The sequence below is a fragment of the Grammomys surdaster genome, unplaced genomic scaffold (genome assembly GCF_004785775.1).
Source record: "Grammomys surdaster isolate TR1022 unplaced genomic scaffold, NIH_TR_1.0 97, whole genome shotgun sequence".
Classification (NCBI taxonomy): Eukaryota; Metazoa; Chordata; class Mammalia; order Rodentia; family Muridae; genus Grammomys; species Grammomys surdaster.
This window is the reverse complement of record NW_021604576.1, coordinates 20477279-20489575: the sequence shown is the minus strand read 5'-3', so window position 1 is coordinate 20489575 and position 12297 is coordinate 20477279. Positions and strand designations below refer to the sequence as shown.

Genomic DNA, 12297 nt, shown 5'->3' with positions numbered 1-12297 from the left:
GGTGAGTCTAAGACTGGATAACAGCAGTTGCTTTCCAGATTCTTTAGAGTCTTTCTTCTCTCTCTTTCTCTCTCTCTCTCTCTCTCTCTCTCTCTCTCTCTCTCTCTCTCTCTCTCTCTCTCTGTGTGTGTCTCTCTCTCTGTCTCTCTCTCGTGTGTGTGTGTCTGTGTCTGTGTCTCTGTGTCTCTCTCTGTGTCTCTGTGTCTCTCAGTGTGTGTCTGTGTCTCTCTCTCTTTCTCTCTCTCTCTCTCTCTCTCTCTCTCTCTCTCTCTCGTGTGTGTGTGTGTGTGTGTGTGTGTGTGTGTGTGTGTGTGTGTGCGTGTGTGTGTGTGTGAAGAAGTAGAACAGATAGATTTCCCTGGGCTTTCTACCAGCTCCATCTCCCTTGTGCAAACCTAGAAATGCCCGCTCCCTACGTCTCTCCCTATAGTTTAGTCTAGATTCTAGAGGAAGAAGACTTAAGGAAGCTAACCTGGCTTGGAGGAGTCCATGGAAGCTCCAGGAGGCTTAGTTGGATCATGGTGTACAACGACTGAACTTTCCTAGCCTTAACTCCTTCTTCTCCACATTACATACAAGTATGCATAAAAGACTTCTCATTTCTGAGTTCAGCCTACTCCCTAGACAGTCCTGACAGGCCATGCCTCTGCTAAAGAACATTCCTTAGGAACTGCAGGTAGCGTTTCTCACTTGGGGGATCTCTTACTCTCCACTACCTCAAGGTAGAACTTGGCCTGAGTCTTTTGAGCTCAGCACGCCTGTACCCTGCCTTGCTCTCCTTTGTTCCCTGTCCTTGCCCCTAAGTCATGCAGGCCCCTCCTTCTACCAGAACTTAGATTGGACTGAAAGTTTCCTAGGTCTATGAGAAATCCAGTGGGCATGGCCATTTCCTAGGCCTTGTAACTTTATTGAAGACTTCATGGAGGGTGGGGAGCTATACGTGGACCCCTCTGCCATGGTGGCCAATTAGTCTGGCAATGCTGTACTTTCTTCAGCACCTCTGCACCTTCAAACCACAAAGGGGACCAGATCTTTGAGACTTTGTGAGGCCTTAGGTCCCTTTCTACCCACGCACATTCCAAACATATCAGCATCTGCCCACACCCCACATTAAGTGTAATTTTTGCTTCAAGCCATTAAAAGCATGTTTATTGTTTGCTTTTTGAAATCATTTGACTGTAAGTAGCTCATGAAATTTATGATTGGCTCAAATTTCTCTGGAGTTATACAATCAAGAGGTCTCTAAAAAAAAAAGAAAGAAAAAAATTGTCCTATGAATTATTTTCATATAAAATAAAATATTTAAAAAAAATAGATTTAGCAAAGAAAGAATTATCATATTTGTAGACATTTACTTCAATCTTGAGAAACTTTCTGGTATTTTTCTTATACTAAGGAGATCATGATCTCTTTAAAACCATTAGATTTTTATGTACACTGAGAAAAGATTCAACTGGAGGTTCCAGGAAGCCTGACAACTTGAGTTTAATACCTCAGACCCACATGGTAGACAGAGAGAAATGACTCCTGTAAGTTGTGTCCTCTGACCTTCACATGGTGTGCTAGTATGCACACCAGCCTGCATGTGCACATGCATATACACAAATAAGGTTTTTAATGCAATGCATAAACATAAATAAAAGGACTTGTTAAAAAAATAGCTTTGAGAAGTTGTTGGTTACTGCCTTAACATTTGTTGTTGTGCCATTATATCCTGCAGACAGGAGGTCACTGTTGTAGGTCTCAAAGTTTATACCTAGGTGATATGGATTTTCATAAGATTTTTCTCTAGTAGCATGCAAAATAGCTTCCAGCACCATGAACATTATTAGACAGTAGGGGTGAAGCTTCTAGTTGGTAGTAGGGCACTAGCTTGGTTTTTCTGTGGTTTTGTTATTTTGTTTTGTGTAGCCATCCAGTGGCCACGGAAGAACTGGGTTCACCTGAAAGGAGGGCTGGAAATGAAAAAGAGACGGAGGGGAGAGAGAAACCTGGAGCCAAGACAAAGTTTCTGATCAAGGCTCGAAGTTTATTATTCAGCTCTTGTATATATAGGGGAAGCCCCACCTAACTCACCTAACCCATCCTTTGGTTCAGCCAGATAATCGGATTATGTCGCAAATCAAGATCAGCAGGCAGTCTATTCCTCTAAATTCAGGTAGGAATTTGCATGTGCAGCCAGGGTAAATAACTCCACCTAGGTCACAGAGGTCTTTCTGGCCTGCTCAAGGCTGGAGAAGGGCACAGTTATGGTTGTTGTTTGTTTGTTTGTTTGTTTGTTTTAGGGTTTGGGTTTTGTGGACAGGGATTCTCTGTATAGACCAGTCTGTCCTTGAATTAACAGAAATCTGCCTGCCTCTCCCTCCTGAGTACTGGGATCAAAAGGTGTGTGCCACCATGAATTCTCCATGTTTAATGACTTAAATAAGTTGTATCTTCAGCAATCTGACCTTATCATAAGGTTGTGGGTGGACTTAAGAGTCACGAGATGAAACCCATATCTGACACTGCTAAGGTGTTCAAGAACCTGAGACTAGATAGATTGGCCTAAGGCAAACCTAATACGAATATTCTGCTAAAGGAGCATAGCAATAAAATGATTCCTAATGACACACTGCTATACCTGTAGATTAGTGCCTCACTCAGCATCATCTGAGAAGCTCTTGCAGTAGATGGTAATTAAAACAACCAGACAAAGTGCAGAGAGTGAGAGACTTTGGAGCAATCGGGCGTAAAAGGGATGTCTCTAGCAAGCCCTTCCCTTCAAGACTCGGGGATCTATGTGGAGGAAGAAGAAGATAGTAAGTGATATACGTCCATACTCGGCTTGGAACAGACCACACCAGACCAGATGGCTCCAAGTGGGGTTTATTCAGGAGATAGGCCAAAGGGGGTGGGGGGGGGAGAAGAAGAGAAAGAAGAGAGCAAGGTCAGGGGGTTCTGCCTGTTTTATATGGGCAGTGACGTAGCCTCTTACAGGTAAGGGTAGGAGGTACCAGGTGGATTCTGGGAATGTATGGCAGTTGCCTTGGCAACGATGTGGGGGTCACCACATGTGATATCACTGGGTTCAGAGCCTGATACCAACAGTAAGAGACTGAGGTGATGGATGACTCCAGGGAGAAGTATCATCCAGTACAACACCACATATGTGTGTGAATTCACATGGGTATGTGACATACACGTGACACTTTGCATAAGACTTGAACAGGTTGAAATCTGTTAAGAGTCCCAGCACTGGGAAGGAAAATGGATACAAAATCCCACCTTTAATTAAGAAGGTATTTGAAAATGATACTTGCTGAGAAAGGGAAAATCACTTTGCTCTAATGGAGTGACACTGGGTTTATCAACCACACTCCAGGACAAGCCTTATGCTGAAGAGTAGTTGGCCAACACAAGGCAGAGAACATGTTTTCTTTGTTTTTGTTTTTGGTGTGTGTGTGTGTGTGTGTGTGTGTATGTGTTCACACTCATGAACTTTTTGCTTTGTTTTGATTTTTCATGTTTGGTTTGGTTTTTGTTTTTTGAATGAGAGATGGAGAGACAGAAAAAACATGAAGTTGGGTAGTTAGTTTGATGTAGCACAGTGCTGAGGTTGATCAGGAAGGAGTTGAAGGAAGGAAAAGAATATGATTAAAATGTATAAAAAAATTACATTTAAAGAAAAAATAATATAGAAAGATAAGATACTGAAATAAAAGAAAAATTAACAGAATGAAGTAAAAGATAGTTGAATGAACATTAACTTTGTAAAGAAGGGCTTGTTGTATTCTAAAAACATGTAGACCAAAAGTTCACAAGAGGTTGGAGTTAGAATTGGAGGCACACATCTGAAGGCTGTGATTCCAAGGAATGTAAAGGTTTCTATTGCTTTAAAATTTAGTGAGTCAAAGACGCACACTGTAACTACTAAAAAAATATCAAGTGACGTAACTTTCAGAGTGGTTCTGAAGGAAAACAGAGATGACAAACCCAAGTAGTTATAAGAAGCCCAGAGAAAAGAGTAGAAAATTTTAGTTAGTGTGGCACAAATGTTAGGCATGAACGACTATGCAGATGTGAACTGATCAACTAGTGCTCTGGTGGAAAGAAGCCTCAAACTGAAATGCCTTCTGGGAAGAGCGAGACGGCCCCACCCCCACCACCAGGCAATCCTTAAGGCAGGCCCAACATCAAGGAAGCTGTAGCACCTGAAAGGGTCCAGTCTCCACCCTGGCTGCTTCATGTGCCAGCTCCAGCCCCTATCAAGCCAGAAGAAAAGAAAAATAAGTATCTTCTTGATTGTGGAGTCTGATGTTTGAGCCAGCTCCTGCGATGGCAGTTCTTTAGGACCACGAAGTAAGAAGCTGAAGTGTTCATCATGGCTTCTTATTTTTCTTTTTCTGTCTTCCTTTTCTTCCCCATCCTCCCCAGCCTGTAGGGTACCTTTAAAATCATGCCTTTTCTAAACAGCCTGGATATCCAGATATCCAGGAAGGGGGTCCAGAGGAGACCTGGTGTAAGCAGAACTGGCAGAACAAACCTCCAGACATTATTTTAGGTTTGCAGTGACCACTGGGGCTGCATGTGTTCTACGTTTGAATTATCCAGCATTTTTCCTATCCGGTAATGTTAGGTCTCTCGGTCAAATGATAAGGTTGAGCAGGGTGGAAATTACAGGGCGAGGCTGCCAGTGGTCCATGAGCACAAGGCACCACTTCCATTGATGCAGCAAAGCGTTGCCAGGGCTGCTCCTCTGATTTGGCTCTTTAGGCTTTCATCTTGATCTTTTACTTACTATGCATCCCCCATGTGTTTGTTCTGCTTTATCCCCTTGCGTCTAGGGAGTGAGTTATTAACCATTTTTCTGTTTTCTTTCTCCCTCTTGTCCCCACTCTCTATGCCTGTGTGTCAGGCTTGGTGGAAAGTCCTTTTCCTATGGAGCCATCACACTGGGATCTAAAGAAGGTGTTTAGAGTTTCTGTTAGTGAGGATCTGTCAGCAGTATATTCATCGTGATTTTAAGTGTGTTTGAGCATCCTCCATTCCTTCATGATACATTCTACTTTTCCTCTTCCACCTGCTTTCATTTCTCCTAAAATTATAACACATAGGTTTACGTTACAAGTCATAAAAATTATTCAGACTTGTTCTTCCTTTGTCAAACAGCTTACGGAGCTTAGACTACTGTAACTTAATGGTCCTTTCATATTGCTGCTACCTGTAATATAACCACAAGTTGTTTACAACTCCCTGATAATCTGGGGAAGAATGTAAAAGATGAGGGTGCTTATAAAGTATTTTGTATCTTCTTTGCTCATCATTAATTACATCACTTTTTCCTGGTTCACTTTATCCTGAAACAGATTGTTAGTAGGTCTTGATTTTTCTTTTTTGATATGGGTATACTTTATTTCTTCCCACTTTTGAGCAGTCATTTAGTTGGATATAAAGAGTAATTTGATGAGGATGATATTTTGATGAAAAGGTCTTTGAATAAAAAAAACCCTTATTACACTTGTTTACTTTGTGTGCATGCTTGTGTGTTTGTTCACAACAGGAGGCAGCTTTCTTCTTCCACCTTGTGTGTCTAGGATTCGGTGCATATAATTAATTAGGTGTGGCTGCAGGGATCTTTACCCAGGAGAGCTGGTTTACTGGCCTGCAGTGGCGACCTTATGCCATTCTGAATATTATTCTGCTATATTCTGTATTCTCTTTGTCCCTGATGTAAAATCAGCTGACATTCTTAATGTCATTATTCTGTTAGCAATTTATCTTTCTTTACTGTTTGGAGATTTTCTTTTTAGATTTGACTTCATGTAGTTTTTTTTTTTTTTAACAGTTTCTAGTGTGTATGTTTAAATTCTACTTTCTGTTTGCAATTTTCTCACTCAACACATATTAAGGGACTGGAGAGATAGCTCAGTGATTAACAGCATTTGATGTTTTTCATTGAACTAAAGTTTGGTTCCTAGGATCCATGTCTGGTGGTTCATGACTGCTAGTAATGCTAGCTACAGGAAATCTGATGCCCTCTTCTGGCCATGGAAGATATCTACACACACCACACACACACACACACACACACACAGAGTAAATAGATAAAACAAAGCTTAAAAGAACACATATTAACAGAGATCAGTAGAGAGTAGTAGGGAGTAAATATGATTGAGTACATGTGTGAAAACATGTTTAGCCAAGTAAATATAATACTAAAATAACTTTAAAAGGACAACAAGGACCAATTTTTTAAAAAAGAACATATGTATTGCTTGAATTCTATGAAACTCTAAGCCTTTACCATTTCAATTTTAATACTACCTCTCTTACTTCCTGGAATCCAATTTAAATTTATGCTTTAATATTTTTTTACAAACTGTTGAGATGACTTAAGACCCAGCTGATAAAGTTGAGATGCATGCCACCCTAAGGTCAATCCTTGGAACCCACGCTGTAGGAGAGAACTGACTCTTGTGTGTTATCATCTCCACGGGTGTCCAATCACTCACTGTTACCCCTCCTTGCAGCTCCACACCCCCCCAAACACACACCAGTAAGTAAAATGTAATCAAGTCAAGTAAAAATATAATCATAAAAGTATCCTATTTACTCATTTTTTTCCTTTAGTCATAGAGGATAGTGTTTTGTCTGTTTTCTCCTTTTCAGTAGGAACTTTTGAAAAGCGTGATTAGTGTAAAGATCCAGCAGTCGATACCTTTTCTCTTACCCACCCTCAGTTCTTGGGGTGCTGTTTGTTCCGCTTGCTGTGGACATGGCTTCTCTTCTGGCTTCATCTCCAATCTTTGTCTGATTTGTTCAGTAAGGATAGTTTATACTGAAGGAGACTCATGAACACTGAGCTAGTAAAAAAAAAAAAGTCTTCCTACTGAGCAATCTGAGTTTGCTTCTGTGAAGGTCTCCCTGGTCCAGGGAGCATTTTTATGGTGATATATTGGTTCGGAATTCTTTTACAATGTAAGCAATGTAAATCTTGGTGACATGCTTATGCATGGCGTTGGCTTGCTGCTTGGTAGATGACCTCTTCATACTCTTTGGATGTGCTTTTTATTGAAGTACAACACAGTGGCAAAACACAGTACAGACTTGCCTGCTTCCTGGGGACAGGGGGAGTTTTTGGAGTTCTACTTCCATTTAGTTGGAATATTTCCAGAATTCTGGTGGTGTAGTTTCTCACTCTGGCTTGTTTTCCTTGCAAGGGAAGGGCAGTATTACCTGTCCTACTTGGGCTTTTCAGTCTCAATCTAGGGCTGAAAGTAGCTGTATCCAGATTCAAGACATCCCTCGCTCTTCAGCCTATTGCTTTGGCTTTGGGTTCACTGTTCAATTCCGGACAATATTAAATAGAACATTGTACTTTCTGTGATTATGAGGTACATTTTAATGATGGCCATCCTGGGTTGTATTTTGTGTTTGCAATTGAAGGAGAGATGCTGGTGAATTCAGTTAGACATTTAGTTTTTAATAAAGTAAACATATTCACAAACTATTAAGTAAGTACCTATTATGTTCATGGCTTTACTGTAGTTAGTTGTTAGGGTATAAAAATGAATAACTCAAAGTCTTTGATCCCTTCAAAGGAAAGGCAAAGGGAACAATATGTGAAAATATAATAAAATCAGATGAAGTCAGAAATGAAGGAAGAAGGACCAGGTTGGATGAGAGTATTTTATTTTGGATCCAAGGGACCTTTAATCAGAGGCTTACGTAGGAAGATGAAGCAAGAAGCAGATAGGTAGGTGGGGTTAACAGTACCAGAGAGTTTTTACAGTTACTTTCCTCATAATCTGTCAAAAGACCTGAGTAGAAGCAACGAAAGAGCAGAGGGGTTCGTGTTGGCTCACAGTTCAAGAGGTTACAATCCTCCATGATGAGGAAAGAATGCCAGCCAGCGGAGTGTGGGAGGCTGCTGGCCATGCTGCATCTGCTGGCAGGAAGCACAGAGTGAACTAGAAGTGGGTCTGGGCTATATAATCCCCACCTTCTATAGGATCCACAACCTTCCCACACAGAGTCATCAGCTCAGGACCAGGGGTTAGAACACTTGAGCCCATGGGGAATATTCTATCGTCAAACCAAAACAGCAACCTCTTGGGTAAGATCTGAGGTCCGTGCAAAAGGAAATTTCTAATCCCCATATTAAAATTTACCTAAGCATTTCACAATGACTGTTAAAGAGCATTCAACGAAGTGCAAAGTCCTCCTGAATGAGCTGTCTGATTGGGAGAGGAAAAGGAAGTAGCTGTTAGAACCCTGGGGAGTCCAGCAGACTACAATAAGAAAAGGGTAAAGTAGAAGCATCCAAGTGCTGTCCCAAGATTTTGGCAAGGCTGTTGGAGTGTCGTGGACCTGAAGCCATCTGTTGGGTGAGTTTGCATTTCCCAGAAGCAGCTTTGCTTTGGTGTCCTCACCATGCTAGGCCATGCACCAGAGTGACCCCTGGGAAGCACAGCATTGACACAAATGCAGAGGATTTCAAAACACAGCAGCTGTTCCTGGCAATTAGGCTCCTTGCATCCTGGACACTTAGAAGTGTATAAGGCACATTACTTTTAGGGGGAGGAAACAGTGATTGCAAAGGCTCTTGTTATAGGCCGAATTATGCTCCCCACCTGAAATGCGCATGCTGAAATCTTAATCTACAGTACCCCTGAATGTGACTTTATTTGGAAACAGAAGTGAGGTCCACTGGAGTAGAATGAGTCTCCAATCTCAAATGACAGCTGCCTTTCTAAGAAGTGCTATGTTTAAAGACATATGTGCTCACAAGAACCCCAGGTGTAGGTGACAGTAGAGGTTGGGGCAATAAGCCTACAAGCCAAGGAACACTGAACATTGTCAGCAAACCACATAAGTGAGGAGAGAGGCACAGGTTTTCCCTGGCACCATCAGAGAGAGCATGGTCCTGCCAACACATGGATTTTAGATTTCCATAAATGAGACAGCGCATTTCCATCTTAAAAGCTAACTGCTTTTTGATGCTCTGTTATAGCAGCCCTAGCAAACCAACAGAGGCCTGGTGTGTGAATAGACTTTGCAAGCTGTGGAAACATCAAAGAAGGCAGTGAAGACAAAGCAGGTCAACGAAGGGAGAACCACAGAGGCAGGAGAGGTGTCAGGGGTCAGGTCTGTATACCAGGCTTCGTGAATTAACATGCCGACTTTCAGGCTTTGAGAGGGCAGTGGCCTGATTTCACTTAGATTTCTAAAGCACCCTGATTTGGAAATAAACTGTAGAGGAAAAACAGATGCAGAGAAGTCCATCTGGTTTAGGGAATCAGTAAAGAAAGAGAGTAGTGGTCTGCAGGAGAGTAGTTCCTGTGCAGGTGGCATGAAGTATGAGACGTGATATCAGCTAAAAGGTAGACTATATATGGAAGAACTGGATAAGCACTGTGAAGAAGAGTCAGGAATGCATATATGTGTACATTGCTATACACATATACAAATATATGTTAGCATAGAACAACCAGAGGTGAAGTGTGCACAGGAATGGAATATTTTAGGAGTAGCATGTTGTTTTATCTGTGCACACGCACACACACGCATACACACAAGTTTTCATGGGCTTCTTTCAGAATCACTGCAGATATGTTAACCTCATTGGATTCTAAAGGCTAGCCAATATTTCTTGAGTGGTTGCAGCACTCTGGAGCTAGCTCCCTCTGCATGGACTTCTGAGTTGTCTCCCACTTTGTGTGTGGCTGTCAGCAGTTTTGCTTAAATAGGTGCATTTACCTATTGCTGTAGCTAAACAGTATTCCTCCCACCTAGTGGCTTGACATAGCATTGATTACCTCACAGTTCCTGTGGGTCAGGCATGACAGCGCGCGCAGCTTAGCTGTCTCTTAGGTTTAGGATTACTTGGGAAAGCATCTCAAGGCTCCACTGGGAAAGAGCCGCTTCTGACTTTCCCAATGAGGATGTAACTCCTAGTGGACGGTTGGTCTAAGGACCTTCATTCCTCACTGCCAATTATGTGGAAGCTACCCTTAGTCCTTTGTGATGTGAGTTTCTTGGTAGAGCCACAACATGTCAGCTATTTTGTTTGCAAAGCAAACAAGCAAGAGTGGAAAGTATGTGAACAAAACACAAACCACAGTCCTTACTGCTCAGTTGCCGAAGTGTTTCTTCTTACAGTATTCCATCATTAGAAGGAAGTCACTATATCCAGACTCATTAAGCAGAGAGATCAAAGAAAGTATAGATACTAGAGGCAGAGGACATTGAGTTCTATCAAAGAAACCTACCCACAGCAATAACCTGTACACTTGTTTTCCATAAGTAGGTTTACTGAGAAAGGAAAAAAAAAACTTTAAGAGGCATCAGACATGGCTTTGGGGATAAAGCATCTGCTGCACAGGCAGGCATAAAGACATGAGTTGAAATCCCCATCACCCACATAAAAGCTGAGCCTGGCTGTGCATACCTGTAATACCAGCACTGGGGAGAAAAGACGGGCAGATCTCAGAGGCTCCCAAGCCAGCTGGTCTAGCAGAAATGATGAGTTCCATGTTTGGTGAGAGACTCTGTCTCAGACAGTGAGGCGGAGGAGCAATAGAGAAGGGTACCTCTGGCTGCCACACACATCTGGATGCAGAAGTCCAACCCTGTGCACACATACATATGACATTGTAAGATTTCATCTGGATGGCATGGTTGTCCTCGTTTCTAATCTAAACACTTGGGAAGTGGATCAGCAGTTCAAAGTCATCCTCAGATATTGTACAAAACAGGTTTGAGGTGACCCTGAAATCCATGAGATCCTAACTCTTCAGAGAAAGGTTTCATCTATAAGAGCTTTCTTTACAAAAGCTTCAGTCAGGACTTCCAGTTCATTTTGATTGGATGGTTTTTCCCTGATGTTTCTTCCTCTGAGACAGAGAAATCTTGAAAGAGCCTTTGACAGATTTTGTCACAATTATCTCAACTTCCTGCCTTCCTTTTCTTTATCCCTCCAAAATGCCCTAGAACAGGAAATAAATAGCTGGGTGTCTTATGATACAAAGGTATCAGCCAGTACACGCCATTCCTGTCAACCTGGTAACTAGCCAGGTTATGGTGACCTGGGCTGTGCCATTAAAAAAAACAATCATTGTCTTTACTTGTTCAATGGCCCTGGGTTAGATTTATTGAGGAGATGGATTAAAAATAACAACCTAGACGGTCAGGTGGGCCTGTGACGCCAAGGAAAACCCCACTTGAATCATTTTTTCTAAATCCTCAGTGCTCTAGAGCTTCTGAGAGTGGAAAGTTCACATTTGTTTCCTCTAATGTCACAAGACTAATTTTTATAAAAAGACCCTCTTCTGTTCACTCCAGTATGGTTGGAGGAAATACAAATTATTGCAAGATATCCTTTATTGTCTCCCCACACAATTTGAGACAGCTTTATAAAGCTAGATACATCCGAATTCTAGACTGAAAGCGAGGGGGGAGATTATCATCTCAAATGTCTATGGGTCTTAGTTCAGTCTGCCATGGCTAAGCACCATAAGCCAGATGGCTTATAAGCAGTGGGAATTTAATTATTGTACTTCCAAGAGTAGGGTGTCCACATGGTCTCATTCTCATGTGGGTCTTCTTAGGGCAAGGGGAGTCTTGGAGTCCCTTTTACAAGGGAACTAATACGGAGGTGAAGCTCTTACCACACAGTCACTTCCCAAAGGCCCATCTCTAAATACTACCACATCAAGGCTTAGGATTTTTGTATGTCAAATTCAAGAGGTATTATTTACTGTGGCTACTAGATTATCTACCCCAGCTGAGGGCTTTGTCTACCTTAGAAGCCTCCCAATTGAATTATAAGTGGCCTTCTATTCCCTTCTTATTGCCTCCAAGTTGAGGAGCTGGGGGCATTTAATGGCTTCTGATCAAGTTGAGGGACCCTCTTCACGGGGGCTCAACAATCCCTGTGAAAAGATAACATTAGGTGGGAAACGAGCCATGATCTGCCACAAATTCTGCCTCTGCTTTCCACTCTGCATATTGGGCATTGCAAGCTAAAAGCCATGTGGTTCTTTTTGATAAGGCTGAGTTTAGGGACCTAGGTGTCCATTTTATCTCTGCTGGTAACTGCTTAGAAAGCAACTCTTGCTCATCATGGCAGTACTTAGGACAAAGGCAGGTGGATCTCTATAAGTTCAAAGCTCCGTGGTCTATGTAGGACCAGCCTAGTGTACATAACAAGTTCCAGGCTAGCCTGTACTAGTGAAACTTCATTAAGAAAGAAAGAGTGGGAGAGGGGGGAGAGGAGAGAGAGAGAGAGAGAGAGAGAGAGAGAGAGAGAGAGAG

The 12297-nt window shown here is 42.1% G+C and overlaps 1 protein-coding gene across 4 annotated transcripts in view; it reads left to right on the top strand.

Moving 5' to 3' along the window:
- Mob3b (MOB kinase activator 3B) overlaps window positions 1-12297 on the top strand; it is a 193705-nt gene that overhangs the window by 42719 nt on the left and 138689 nt on the right. Inside the window, exon 1 of one of the 4 annotated variants that reach the window (XM_028780408.1) lies at window positions 8238-8369. The exons of the other annotated variants lie outside the window; for them this stretch is intronic. The gene's annotated coding sequence lies outside the window, so the exon portion shown is untranslated. Of the gene's footprint in view, window positions 1-8237; window positions 8370-12297 lie in introns of those variants that run through there. 4 annotated transcript variants of the gene reach the window in all.